Source organism: Asparagus officinalis, chromosome 7 (genome assembly GCF_001876935.1).
Source record: "Asparagus officinalis chromosome 7, Aspof.V1, whole genome shotgun sequence".
Classification (NCBI taxonomy): Eukaryota; Viridiplantae; Streptophyta; class Magnoliopsida; order Asparagales; family Asparagaceae; genus Asparagus; species Asparagus officinalis.
The window spans coordinates 29,697,164-29,711,932 of record NC_033800.1 but is presented as its reverse complement, the minus strand read 5'-3'; the positions used below and the strand labels follow the sequence as shown (position 1 = coordinate 29,711,932).

The 14,769-nt window shown below is 39.0% G+C and overlaps 1 long non-coding RNA gene across 1 annotated transcript; it reads right to left on the bottom strand.

Moving 5' to 3' along the window:
* LOC109849628 lies at nucleotides 2,436-11,682 on the bottom strand. Its single transcript, XR_002249186.1, has 4 exons — nucleotides 11,356-11,682; nucleotides 4,326-4,379; nucleotides 2,816-2,943; nucleotides 2,436-2,741 (listed from the first exon to the last, which is right to left on the bottom strand). It is a non-coding gene; the product is annotated as an uncharacterized LOC109849628 (long non-coding RNA).

Sequence of the window (14,769 nt, the reverse complement as noted above, 5' to 3'; positions counted from 1 at the left end):
AGGAAAAAGATAAAGATGAAGAATGACATGATCTCGACTCAATAAAAAATAAAATAGAAATAACAAAAGATAATGTTTTGTGAATTATAATAGAATAGTTTTATTTTTTAGCATAATTAGGAATCTTTAGAAAGAATTTTTATAAACTATTTTTCGTACTTCATATGCATATGTGGATGTTTTTATCATATAAAAGTGTACTAGAGTTAGCATTAATCTTCAGTTTATGATTTTTTTCATTAACTATTTTCTATCATTTTACCCCCACTTTAAATCAATTATCTTGGCTCGTTGGCTTTATTATCCATCTTCCTTTTATAATGTTATTTTTTCAAGTGTTTTCACTTTCATAACAAATATACTTCCTCAGGTTAAGCTCCGTTTCATGGATCCAAATGAAATAAAATTTTAAATTGGATTTAGATTATATTTATCTCCTAACAATTCAACTATCAATATAAAAAATTAAACTGGGTGTAGCATGTTCAAACAAACATCAAATAAATAAATAACCAATGTGTAATCGAGGAACAAATTTTAGTAAGAAAATAAACTAAAAATACTTAATCAAAGTTATCAAAGAGTATCTGAGGAACAAATGTTAGTAAGAAAATAAACCAAAAATATCTAATCACATGCATAAAAGCTAGTATTTATAATTACATGAGCTTTTAACTTCTCACTCATAAAGTGTGATGTGAGGGCATGTGTCTTTAATGCAAAAAAAAAGGTATTTATACAAATCATGTTCTGTCTTTGGGCACATTTATAAATAAAGGTTTCCTTTTGTATGACAAGTTAATGGAGGCCCATTAGATCAAAATAAATATCTTTAACAAGATTTCTCAAAATTTGAATCCTTAATCCACCATCCTACAATTAAGATACTCCTAACAAATCTCAAGCATCTCCAACAGCTTCTCCATTTTATTGGTATTCTCACTTTTGGAGAATTTTGGACTTTTTTTGGTCCAACAGATTCCTCATCCCATTCCCCAAAATAGGGATGGAGGAGAAAAAATAGAGAGTCTTCCCCAAATCTATAGCATTCTGCAAATTTTTACAGAGAGCTTTGTAATAAATGCAGGATTTGTAATAAATGCATGAATTTTTAGTTTTTGAGAGCTTTGTAATAAATGTAGGATTTATAACAAATGCAGGAATTTTTGGTTTTCGAGGGCTAGTAATAAATGCAGGATTTGTAATAAATACAGGAGAATATGACTTTTTAATATTGTAATAAATATAGGATTTTTCAAAATGGGGAAGCTATTGGAGTTGGAGCAAAAATAATTTGGAGAATATGACTTTTGCTTCCCCATTTTAGAGAATTTTTTGGGAAAACCGTTAGAGATGCTCTAATCATCTCACCATATCTCTCCATTTTTCTCTTACTCTCATGTATAATGATAAAAAGAGAGGCTGAAGTCTCTTTTGTTCACAAGAAAGAAAAAAAGGGGAAAGAGAGAGAGAGAGAGAGAGAGAGAGAGAGAGAGAGAAGGAAAATCACCTATTAGAGGAGAAAGTTTCAATTAGGACCATCTCTAGAGGATTGCTTTGAGGCAAGCGTTCTTTCAAAACTCTTTTTTTTAAAAAAAAGTTTTCCCTTGTTTTGATTCTATGCCATAGATTATCAAATGATGTAATTTAGGACACATGAGTAGGATCAAGTCTTATGATTATTCTTTAGATACTACACGGTCACATTCTTTTTTTGTTATTCACATTTAGAGATTTGTAACACTAGTAGAAAACAAGGCATTGGCGACCGGGAAACCGTCATCAATACCCCAAAATCCGTCACCAATACATATTAGTGACGAAAATGGATCCGTCGCCAATAAATCCGTCGCCGATAAGTATTGATGATGGGTTTCCCCGTCGCCAATACTTATTGGCGACGGACGACTATTGACGACGGATTTCTTTGGCGACGGGTGATTCCCGTCGCCAATAAACATTAGCGACGGATAAATCCGACGCGAATGTTTAAACATTAGCGGCGGATTGCCCCGTCGCCAATGCACATTGGAGACGGGGTAATCCGTCGCTAATGTTTAAAACATTGGCGACAGGTAAATCCTCATCGCTAATGTTTTAAACATTTGTGATGGATCACCCCGTCTCCAATGTGCATTGGCGATGGGTAAATCCGTCGCCAATGTATATATTTACGTAAAAAACTTTTAATTTTCTAGTAGCCTCCCATATGAGAATACACATATAACCTGTATCGACATCAATCCAATAATAATATTTAACAATATATCATAAAATCAACCATGATATACATTCACATTCCAAATGAATACTCATCCAAATCAACCATGATATACATTCACATTCCAAATGAATACTCATCCAATTTCATCCGTCAATCCACAATATCTAACAATACTCATCATATAATCATTTCCAAATGAATACTCATCCAATTTCATCCGTCAATCCACAATATCTAACAATACTCATCATATAATCACAATCACAATACATCCCGCATGCTCAAATAATATTCATTCATTACGCAATAAAATCACAAATATATTACATATAGGTAAAATTCAGGACAATCACTGAGGCGCTGCACAACATCCAAGTCGATTGTGCTCCACCACCATGAACTTCATGCTTGTCATACGCCAACTTAAAGATAGCTAAGTATATCGACTCGGGAAGAATCTCCTTCAACGACGGACAATCACTGAGGCGCTGCACAACATCCCAAGTCGATTGTGCACCTGTTCATGTCGATAAATTATCGTGTTTCGATAAGCTATGTTGATAATATGTGAGTAAATTGAGACAAGCTTACCCATTTTTCTTCTGATCCTGTAAGATTTTATCCATAATGGGTATTCCAAAAGCAAGAGTTTTCCTAGTCCCCGTTTTTGCCCGACCAATTATATCACGTCCCTGCATTGCTGGCTCGAGAACAGCTTTCTACACAATAAGCAAAAACCAAAAATCAATAGCATTCTTCTAATAAACATTAAGAGCTAATGCCATAACAGAGTTTCAGTTTTAAAAATGCATTACAAAACATTGAAGGTCAAAACGTTGGCCGACAATTCTCAAAACATGTAATATCAACAGGAACTATCTTTAATATTTTCAAGGGCTTTCCTGAAAATTTATTACAAATTAACTTTCTAATAGGCTTGATATAAGCATCTAACAAAGGAAAATGATATGCACTAAGTTGTAGAGGATGCAACAGACTGAAACTTTCCAAGGAAAATGATATGCAGTATGCATGAACTTTGCTAGTGTGAAGCCAATGGAGATTAATATGATACATACATACATACATACATACATATACACACACACGCACACACATGTATATATACATATACATGTATGTATGTATATATACATATATATACATGTATATATATACATAGATATACATGTATATATATACATACATATACATGTATATATATACATATATATACATGTATATATATATGTATACGTGTATATATAAGGACAATGATTACAGACACAAAGCAATTTTGGATATATTAGATATCCATTACACCCTAACTCCCGGCATGTTAAATATTATATTTGATACATTCGTGGTTAAAATTATTTTTTAAAATCTAAAAATTTTGAAGTCTTGACATTATCTTAGAAGAGAACAAAAAATGAAAACTCAAATGTAAATGATGTTAGGAAACTGTCTTCCTAGAGAAGTTTGCTTCGTATGAATTTGCAAAGTTTAGAGCAAAGATGTACATAGTCAATAAAATCAATTGATTATGTTCATCTAAATGTAGAGATCCAAGCATCATCACAATGAAGAATACTCCCAACTTTAAAGAAAAAGTTAACAAATGTCACCAAAAGCAATCATGGTCTGAAATCAATTCTTACCAACAAAATCTCGGTAAGCATTGCGGTCTGGAAAATTATCAAACTCAAAAAATAACTTCATTTTTATCTTTGCATAAATTAACTGCTTGGGTAAATTCAGCTGTTTACAAAAATTAAAGTAATGATTAGATATGGAAGCCAAGTTAGTCCATGGACTAAAGGCATGTGTCATTGATAGATAAAGGAAATTGAGTTGGGCATTAGCAAAGGGGCACAGATTGAAAACATAATAGGATTGAAAATAGTCCACTATAAATCCAGATATAAACTATAAAATATTCTAAAATCTTCATAGTGCAAAAATATGCATGATGAGTTTCTTGGCCAAAAAATAACTAGAAAATAACTATCTGAATTGCACAACTTGTTTAAGGGAGTGATAAACAAAGGTTAAAAAAAGATAAAATGGAAAAGAAGGGGAATGTGAGAATGCAAATTACCTGGCATCCAAAGCAAGTAGGTGGATCATGGTTGAATATCATCTCACCGCATAGCTGTTCACATACAAATCGATGAGCTGAATATCAAAGACCTGAATAACTTAAAACTTAGGCAGTTCAATTTGAAGCAGTGTAATTCTATAGCATATTCATCCAAAATTAAAATTTTGATTTTACATTATGCTAAATCTTTTTCTTTGTCAACTATTAACAGGAAAGCGAGTACCCAAATATGAAGTCATGAAGTTTAAACAGAAATGGTAACCTGGTGAAGCCAACTTGAAACCAGAGCTGTTGGCGCCGGTGGTTAAAACTGGAATAATACAGATATATAGCAGCTAATAACTGAAAGAAAGCTGAAGTACAGTAATTTATATTTTTTTCAACTCAGCTGCTGTACGTTTGTAAAACGCTGTGCTTAAAGCATTATTTGGCCTACTCTGGTGCAAGGATCCCAAGGCCAAATTGCTTCCAGGAACAGCAGTCCAGTACTCTGGTGTGCACCAACCCAGTACTGTCAAGATCTCCTCGATCTGTAAGGCAAAGATCTCATCGATCTATCAGGCAAAAGATCTCCTCGATCTCCTCAGGCAAAGATCTCCTCGATCTATAAGACCTTCTCGGTTTAGGCATTGTTCCTACTAGCACTAGCTATTCTACAATATATATCTGTATATATTGATTGTTGTTTTGGAATGAATTTTTCTTAAGGATTTGAGGTCTATTTATAGCGTTTGGAAAAATACTATGCACTAATAAAAAAATATTAGTTACTATTCATGTGGGACTCACGTCCTAAAAATTCTTCGGTGGGGCCCACCACATTTTCCCATTTTCAAAAAAGGTGGCTTCTTTGTCAAAGAAGTTAGGCAGAGAAAAAAAATTTTGAGGGCTGCTTAAAACACGAGGGCGGCTGTCACAAAAAAAATCCAACAATCCCCAACATTTAAAAAAAAAATCGTGTAACAGTACCGTCGTTTCAATCGTTGTGCATAAGGAAAATGTCGCAAGGACTTGAATCCCCTTTAGACCAACTGGATAAAAGATAGATGCATGGTGTCGCAGAGACTTGAACCAGCACATGTCTAAAAATCCAGCGATCACACAAGATCAAACTTATTTGTGGTAGTTTTTACTTTGGACCACACTTGCCTTTGTCTTTACCTTTGCCTTTGTCTTTGCACATTTATGGCCCTATGCATGTCCTGGTTTCTGTTAGGGCTCTAGGTATCTTTCCACAAGATACCATAGAAGACGGCCAAATCTCCACCCATGCATAGGTGAGTTTTTTAGGTATGTTTCCTATCAAACACCCCGCATCCGAAATGATTTGAACTCATTAAGGCTTAATAGTCATCCTCTCTCATGATAGGATTCTAGGTGAGTCCTTTAGGTGTGTTTCCTATCTAACACCCCGCATCCGAAATGCTTTGGACTCATTAAGGCTTAATAGCCATCCCCTTTACATGATAGGATTCTAGGTGAAAAGATCAAAGTTTTACTCGGGTAGTTCAGCCAGGTAAGGATAGTATTAGAGGTTGATCAAAGATCAATTAAGTACCTCGTTCCTTGCGGAGCGCGTTACGCAACCCCCAAACTTTACCTTAGACACCGACTAATCCAAGAAAACTTGAACTCTGTCACTTGTAAATCTTACTTGACTTTTGAACCATTTATCTTGTCATTAGTAGCATAAGCTTTGAACTAATAACTAGATGTAAATGGTAAGTATTTGTAAGACTCACCAAACTTTACAAATCTTTCTTGACTTTTGAACCAATTATTTTATTATTAGTAGTATAAGCTTTGAACTAATAACTTAATAAACATGGTAAGTATTTGTAAGACTTACAAAACTTTAAGACTCATTCCAGCAGACGTCCTTTCGACTATGTCCTTTTTCAGACCCTTAGTCAAAGGATCAGCCACATTCTCTGAAGATCGGATGTCAATCACAGAGATGACTCCTTGACAAATGAGCTCTCTCAAATAGCCATACTTCAGACGAATGGTCCGTTTCTTTCCATTGAACAACGAGTTCGCTGCCACAGCACTCGTCGCTTGATTATCACAATAGATAGTAATTGCGCATTGCAATTTCGTCAATGGAAGGTCTCGGAGAATACAACTGAGCCACTCAGCTTCATCTCCTGCAACACAAAGTGCGAAGAATTCAGATTCCATCGATGACTGTTCAATCATGGTCTGCTTCTTAGACTTCCACGAGACGGCAGCTCCACCCATGGTGAAGACAAAACCTCCAGTAGATCCGCACTCATCTGGTTCTGAGCACCAGTTCGCATCTGAATAACCTTCGATTACACCCGGATATCCAGTGTAGAATAAGCCCAGACCTATAGTTCCTTTTAAGTATCTCATCAATCTTTGGATGGCATCCCAATGAAGCTTTTCAGGATTACTTGTGAACCTACTAAGCATTCCTACAGCGAATACTATATCTGGCCTTGTGCAGCTCATCGCGTACATAAGACTCCCAATGATCTTTGCGTACCTTAGCTGCTCTACTGGTCTTCCAGTGTTTGGTCGAAGCTTCTTGTTGTAATCATACGGTACTAACAGTTCTGGCAGGTCGTAGTAGCCATACTTCCTTAGCATGTTCTCGACATAATGAGATTGAGACAATCCAATACCCTCTTTAGAGTATATAATTTTGATTCCGAGAATCACGTCCGCAGTTCCAAGGTCCTTCATGTTGAACTGTGCCGAGAGAAATTTCTTGGTAGTTGTTACTATCTCCAAATCACTCCCGATGATGAGCATATCATCCACATAGAGGCAGATGACCACCACCTTTTCTTCAGCGACCTTGATGTATAGGCACTTGTCAGATTCACTGACTTGATACCCAATGTATAGGCACTTGTCAGATTCACTGACTTGATACCCATTGTTGCGAACAACCCCATCAAATTTCTCATGCCAGAGTTTTGGTGGATTCACTGACTTGATACCCATTGTTGCGAACAACCCCATCAAATTTCTCATGCCAGAGTTTTGGTGCCAGCTTAAGTCCATAAAATGACTTAACAAGTTTACAAACCTTACCAGCTGGAGCATTAAGTCCTTCTGGTTTCTCCATATAGATCTCTTCTGTGAGATCTCCATTGAGAAAGGCAGTCTTCACATCCATCTGATGTATGACGAACCTTTTAATCGCCGTCCATGCGATAAGTACTCTGATGGTAGTGATCCTGCAAACTGGTGCATAAATATCAAAGAAGTCTATACCTTCTTTCTGAGAGAATCATTTTGCCACCAGTCTTGCTTTGTACTTTTCAATAGTACCATCAGGACGGAGCTTCTTCTTGAAGATCCATTTGCAACTGATAGGCCTTGCACCTTCAGGTACGTCCACCAGCTCCCAAGTGTGATTTTGGATCAATGAATCCATCTCATCATCTATAGCTTCTTTCCACAGAAGAACGTTTGTTGACTGCATTGCTTCTTGAAAAGTCTGTGGATCTCCTTCCACATTATAGGTGATGAAGTCATCTCCAAAATCTTTCTGTCTTCTGACGTGCTTGGAAGATGGTTCGATAACTCCTTCATCATTGACTGGCTCCTCTTGTGTACTAGCATTCTCTGCTACATCTTTGAGCAATAAGCCTTTATGTTTGATAAACTTATCCTCAAAGAATTCTGCATCCCGATCTTCAATGATGGAGTTGGTTCCAAGGTCCAGGAACCTGCACACATTGCTATCTCCAGCAAAGCCAAGAAATACACATTTGTTCGCCTTTGGTCTGAGCTTAGGCCTTCTGATATCTGGTATTCGAACGTATGCGAGACACCCCCACACTTTGAGATTATCCAAAGAATCTGGATATCCCAACCATAACTGATGAGGAGTACTATCAGTTTTGGAATAGGGTACTCTGTTCAGAATCCAATTTGCCATTAGCAAAGCATCTCCCCAATAGCAGGTAGGTAGACCAAATGTGATTAGCATCGAATTCACCATCTTGGTCAATGTGCGATTCTTCCCTTCTGCAATCCCATTAGATTGTGGAGAATACGGAGCAGTAGTTTCAGCAACGATTCCATGCTCCTTGAAGTATGCTTCTGATTCCTTAGATCGGTACTCTCCTCCTCTGTCGCTCCTGAGTCTTTTCACCTGAAGTCCAAGCTGCTTCTCCACTCGAGTCCGAAATTCGACAAACTTGCTGAAGGCTTCATCTTTAGATTTTAGCAGGTAAACGTGACAGAAGCGAGAATGGTCGTCGATGAAGGTGATGAAGTACTTCTTGCCACCACGAGTGACGAAGCTCTTGAAGTCACAAGTATCTGAATGAATCAGATCCAACAGGTTGGTGCTCCTCGTGATACTTGAAAATGGCTTCCTCGTCAGCTTTGCTTGCGCACAAACTTCACACTTCTCAGGTTTGTTACCCTCATATTTTGGAAGCAATCCTAACTTCTCCATGCTGGATAATTTTCTATAATTTACATGTCCCAGCCTATTGTGCCATAACACAGAGGAGTAAGCAGAAGTGTATACTTCATTTACAACAGGGTTGGGTGCACTCGTACTGATTTTATACATGCCATCAGTACGATATGCATTGCCAAAATATATTTTCTTAAAGGATAATACAACCTTTCCTCCTTGGAAATCCAGCCTCATGCCTGCATCACACAGCATGCTTCCAGAGACTAAGTTTTTGACAATTGAGGGAACGTGTTTTACATCCTTCAATGTGAGAGTCTTTCCTGAAGAAAGAGTAAGCACCACAGTCCCAGTTCCAAGAACAGGAACCACAGAATGATCAGCCATTGATACGTTCTCTTTAGTAACAACATAAGAAGAGAACATATCTCTATTGGAGCATACATGACAAGTAACACCCGTATCTAACCACCAACTAGAGATGTTGCTTGGAGTTGTTACCTGGAAGAGCATAGCCACACAATCATCAACTTGATTGACATTATGTGTTGTTTCCTTCTTTGGTGCTTTGCAGTCTTTGGCAAAATATCCTTGCTTCCCACAGTTGAAGCATTTGCCGCTCTTCTTGAACTCCTTCTTTTGAATGTTCAGGTTCTTCGGATTTTGGTTCTTCCTTCTATTAAAAGACTTCTTCTTCTTGAAAGATGAATAATTACCCTTTTCAGAGTTAGCCGCCACCATGTTAGCAGACGCCTTCTGCTTAGCAAGGAGCTCAGTCTTCGTGCGAGTCCGAGTCTAGTCCTCGATCCGAATGAACCTCTTCAAATCAGACAGAGTCACCTGTCTTTTCCTTCTTCGAATGTCAGTGGAGAATGACATCCAAGATGGAGGAAGCTTGTTGATAATTACACCAGAGACGAATGTTTGACAAAGATTAATCTTTTCATCCTTCAGCTTCATAACAAGCTTTTCAAGCTCTTTAACTTGAGGCAAGACCTCAGTGTCATCTTCAAACTTCAAGTCCAGAAACTTGTCAATAATGTGAGACTTGGAAAGCTTCTCCTCATCCTTGTACTGGTCCTCCAGAGCATTCCAGATTTCCTTTGCAGAGGGCTTGTTGGTGTAAGCATCTGCTAGATGATCAGCCAGGCAATTAAGGAGATAACTCCTGCAGAAGTGATCATCTTTAGCCCAAGAGGCTTCAGTTTCAGAGTCTTCTTCAGAGTCGGATTTTTCCTCAGAAACCACATAGTAGATTTTTAGGAGTTGCATCCCGAATATTACTTTTCGACGCCATACGTTAAAGTTGGAACCGTCAAAGTTCTCTTACTTAAGACAGTCCACTCCAAGAGTCCTCGCAGGATCCATGGTAGATCAAAATAATGCTTTAAGATTGTTAACGCATATGGTTAAAACTGGAATAATACAGATATATATCAGCTAATAACTGAAAGAAAGCTGAAGTACAGTAATTTATATTTTTTCAACTCAGCTGCTGTGCGTTTGTAAAACGCTGTGCTTAAAGCATTATTTGGCCTACTCTGGTGCAAGGATCCCAAGGCCAAATTGCTTCCAAGAACAGCAGTCCAGTACTCTGGTGTGCACCAACCTAGTACTGTCAAGATCTCCTCGATCTGTAAGGCAAAGATCTCCTCGATCTATCAGGCAAAAGATCTCCTCGATCTCCTCAGGTAAAGATCTCCTCGATCTATAAGACATTCTCGGTCTAGGCACTGTTCCTACTAGCACTAGCTATTCTACAATATATATCTGTATATATTGATTGTTGTTTTGGAATGAATTTTCCTTAAGGATTTGAGGTCTATTTATAGCGTTTGGAAAGATACTATGCACTAATAAAAAAATATTAGTTACTATTCATGTGGGACTCACGTCCTAAAAATTCTTCGGTGGGGCCCACCACCTTTTCCCATTTTCAAAAAAAGTGGCTTCTTTGTCAAAGAAGTTAGGCAGAGAATTTTTTTTTTAGGGCTGCTTAAAACACGAGGGCAGCTGTCACAACAAAACAAAAAAAAATCCAACAAGAGCATAGTCTCATTTACTGCTATCTTGTAAAACCTACAAAATAAGTTGTTTTTTTGTTAGTGAATAACATAGCATTCATACAGACATTATAATAAGTTGTTTTTTTTGTTAGTGAATAACATAGCATTCATACAGACATTGTAAAGTATGCTTGGTATCATGTACCCCAAAGAGCTTCCACAAACAACTTAGCAATAAAATATTTTTACACAGGCAAAAACGATTGACTGAGGATTAAACTTTCGACATAACCTACGGCCTCGGGGTCAATTTTGGATAAAATCAATATCTTTCTATCAAAAAAATCCAAATGGTTTAGCTCTTCCACTACTCTCGCCACCAAAATCCACAGCAATACTAAAACCCTAGAGGACACTTCAAGTCAAGAAATTGCATTCACTCTAAAACAAACAGAAATCCCCAAGAAAACTCGTTTGCAGCATATTACGCGTGAAAGAAATCAGCGAGAGGATCAAACAATTCCTCGAGTCTAACAATTTAGAAGTAAAATCACACGATCTTGCCCCTCTCCTCGAATTCGAAAAAGAGTCATAAGCTCGCGGGTAAAGGAGGTACCCGTCCTCGCTTTGAGCGCCGTGAGGGTATCTGGGGATGGGAGACGCCAAGCTGTAGTTCTAAATGGCGTTGCGATTCCGGACGCTGAGCTCGCAAGATCCTGCGATGAAGAAGCTGTGGGCTGAACGGCGAGGCTGGAGGATGAGGGAGGATGAGGAACGATGAGAGCAAAATTTAGGGATTTGAAGGGATGAAGACGACGACGATGAGATGAAGGATTTGAGGTGGACTCTTGGGAGTCTGAGATGAGATGAGGGATTTGAAGGATTGGGGGGAAATTTGGCGGGTTTAGAGTCGGAATTTTTGGGGGGTTTAGAGGCGCGGGGGTTTTAGGGCTGGTTTGGATTGAGGGAACGAGGGAAAGGGAGGATAAATTTTCAAAACCATCCGGTTTTGAAATTTATTTTCAAAAAAAAAAAGACTATTTTTAACTTTAATTACAAAAACAGACCCAGTGGGATGAAACTGGGTCTGTTTTTGAAAAAAAAATTCAAACTTCACGGGAGTTGAACTCCCGTGAAGTTTTTTCTCATAACAAAACTTCACGGGAGTTGAACTCCCGTGAAGTTTGAAATTTTTTTTTTCAAAAACAGACCCAGTTTCATCCAACTGGGTCTGTTTTTGTAATTAAAATTGAAATAGGTCGTTTTTTATAAATAATTTTTAAAAAGGGATGGTTTTAAAAATTTGTCCGGGAAAGGGAAGTTAGGGAAATTATTCATCTTGTTTGGAATATTTAGGAATCCTAGTTCCCTTAGTTCAGCCCTTAATAAAATAAAATTTCTTACCCCAAATTGAGGTGTAACTAAGGGCCCGTTTGGATAATGGAAGTATTTGAAGTAAGAGAGGCACTAGGGGCACACTCTCTATCACACTCTCAACCACACCACCTCTCTTGCTACAGTGCACGGGGCCCACATGAGATTTTAAAAAATAAAATCTCATGTGGGCCCCGTGCACTGTAGCAAGAGATGTGGTGTGGTTGGGAGTGTGGCAAAGGGTGTGCCCCTATCATTGTTTTTGAAGTAAGAAGTAGGTTATAGAAGTAACTTCCAAAACTATGAAGTAGGAAGTAACGGAAATAACGCTTTTTTTGTTTGTTTCATATATTTTTAGAAGTAACGGAAGTAAAACATCTGTTGGGGATTCGAAACAATCAATCGAACCCTTGCCCTTCCGGACCTTGTGTTGAAAGTAGGAAAGTAGGAATAAAACCACAAATAAAGATCTAACTTGCAAAAACAGTAAGGGAGATGAACACACAGATTTAACGAGGTTCGGCAACGTGTCTACATCATCGGGAGCCACACCACACAATCTCTTTATTAATTGAAGAAGAAAATACAAGCTCTCAAACAAGGGGTTAATCTCTCTGAGATTCTCTTTCTCTTTGCAGTAAAAAAAACTCTCTTTTTGATGTCTACCAAACCCTAAAAACGTTTGGGGTATATATAGAATCCTGAAACAAAACAGAGTCCCAAACAGTTTAGGAAACTGTCTGGACGATTCGCGGTCGACCGTCGTGCCAAGGCCGGTCGACCGGCCAGAGAAAAAGGTGTTTACAGGGTCCTATGCACATTTGCGGTCGACCGCAGCGGCCACGCCGGTCGACCGACCAGAGCGAAAACTTCTTCTCAGTCTCCTGCAGTGCACGCGGTCGACCGGCTCTGCCACTGCGGTCGACCGCACAGTCTTCTGACCGTTTTCTTCGTCTTTTTTATTGCAGCTTCGGGTCTACACACTTAGACTAACAATCTCCCACTTGGAGACCAAAGCGCCATCAACGAGCTCACCCGAACTCTCCCCTTCTTCGCATGCATCTTTTCCCCCGAAAAAATTCTTCCTTCAATCAACAAAATCCCGGCGATCTCGCCGATCCTCGTAGTGTGGCTCCGCCTTCGTCTTCTACTCGTGAAGGCCAACTGAAGTTGTGCACAACTCCAGTTTCTCAATGGTGACTACCTTCGTCAACATGTCTGCCGGATTTTGACTCCCCAAAATCTTCATTAAATGCAGCTTTCCGTCCTCGATCAGCGAGCGTATAAAATGGTATTTGACGTCGATGTGCTTCGTTCTGGCATGATATACTGGATTCTTGGCAAGATGTATAGCGCTCTGGCTATCACAATAAAGAACTCCTCTCCCTTGCTTCAGATCCAACTCTTCCAAACACCCGTTCAACCAGATCATCTCCTTGCTTGCTTCAGTCACCACGACATACTCAGCCTCGGTTGTAGACAAAGTCACAATCTTCTGCAGACGTGAGACCCAGCTCACTGCTGTCGACTCTAAGGTATAAACATACCCCGTGGTCCTTCGCCTCGTATCATGATCACCGGCGAAGTCTGCATCCACGTATCCCTGCAGCACCAACTCCTTCCTCCTGAAACATAGTGGCTTGTTCGTTGTTTCCCTCAAGTACCGCATTATCCACTTCACGGCCTCCCAATGCTGCTTTCCTAGATTGCTTGCAAATCTGCTCACAACTCCCACTGTATGTGCGATGTCCGGCCTCGTGCAAACCATCGCGTACATGAGACTCCCAATGGCTAAAGAATATGGCACGCTGCTTATATGATCTCTATCTGCATCTGTCTTAGGCGATTGCTCCTCAGATAACTTGAACTGACTTCCAAGGGGTGTGCTAACAACTTTAGCATTCTGCATGTTGAACTTCTGAAGTACCTTCTCAATGTATTCAGCTTGGCTCAATCTCAATGTCCCTTCAGCTTCATCCTTACTGATTCGCATCCCTAGAATCTGCTTCGCTGCACCCAGATCCTTCATTGCAAATTCCTTTGCTAGCTGCCTCTTCAAACTGTTTATCTCTTCTAAACACGGTCCTGCTACCAACATGTCATCAACATATAATAACAAAATAATGAAGCTGGACTCGAACCTTTTGAAATAACAGCAATGATCCGAATTGCATCTTCTGTAGCCATTGTTCTGCATGAAGTTATCAAACTTCTTATACCACTGTCTCGGAGCCTGTTTCAAACCATATAAGCTCTTCTTGAGCTTGCACACCATCTCTTCCTTTCCTTCTTCAATGAAGCCAACAGGCTGCTTCATGTAGATTTCTTCATCCAAGTCACCATGAAGAAAGGCAGTCTTCACATCTAACTGCTCAAGGAAGAGGTCTTCTGCAGCTACCAAACTCAACACCACTCTGATGGTTGTGAGTTTCACAACAGGGGAAAATATCTCCGTGTAGTCCACTCCTTCCCGCTGTTGAAACCCTTTCACTACTAATCTGGCCTTGAATCTCTTGCTTCCATCACTCTCCTGCTTGACCCGGTAGACCCATTTATTGTGCAAGGCTTTCTTCTGCGCAGGTAGCTGGGCTAACTCCCATGTCTCATTAGTGAGTAGAGAATCCATCTCCTCCTGCATCGCATGCTCCCACTGCTG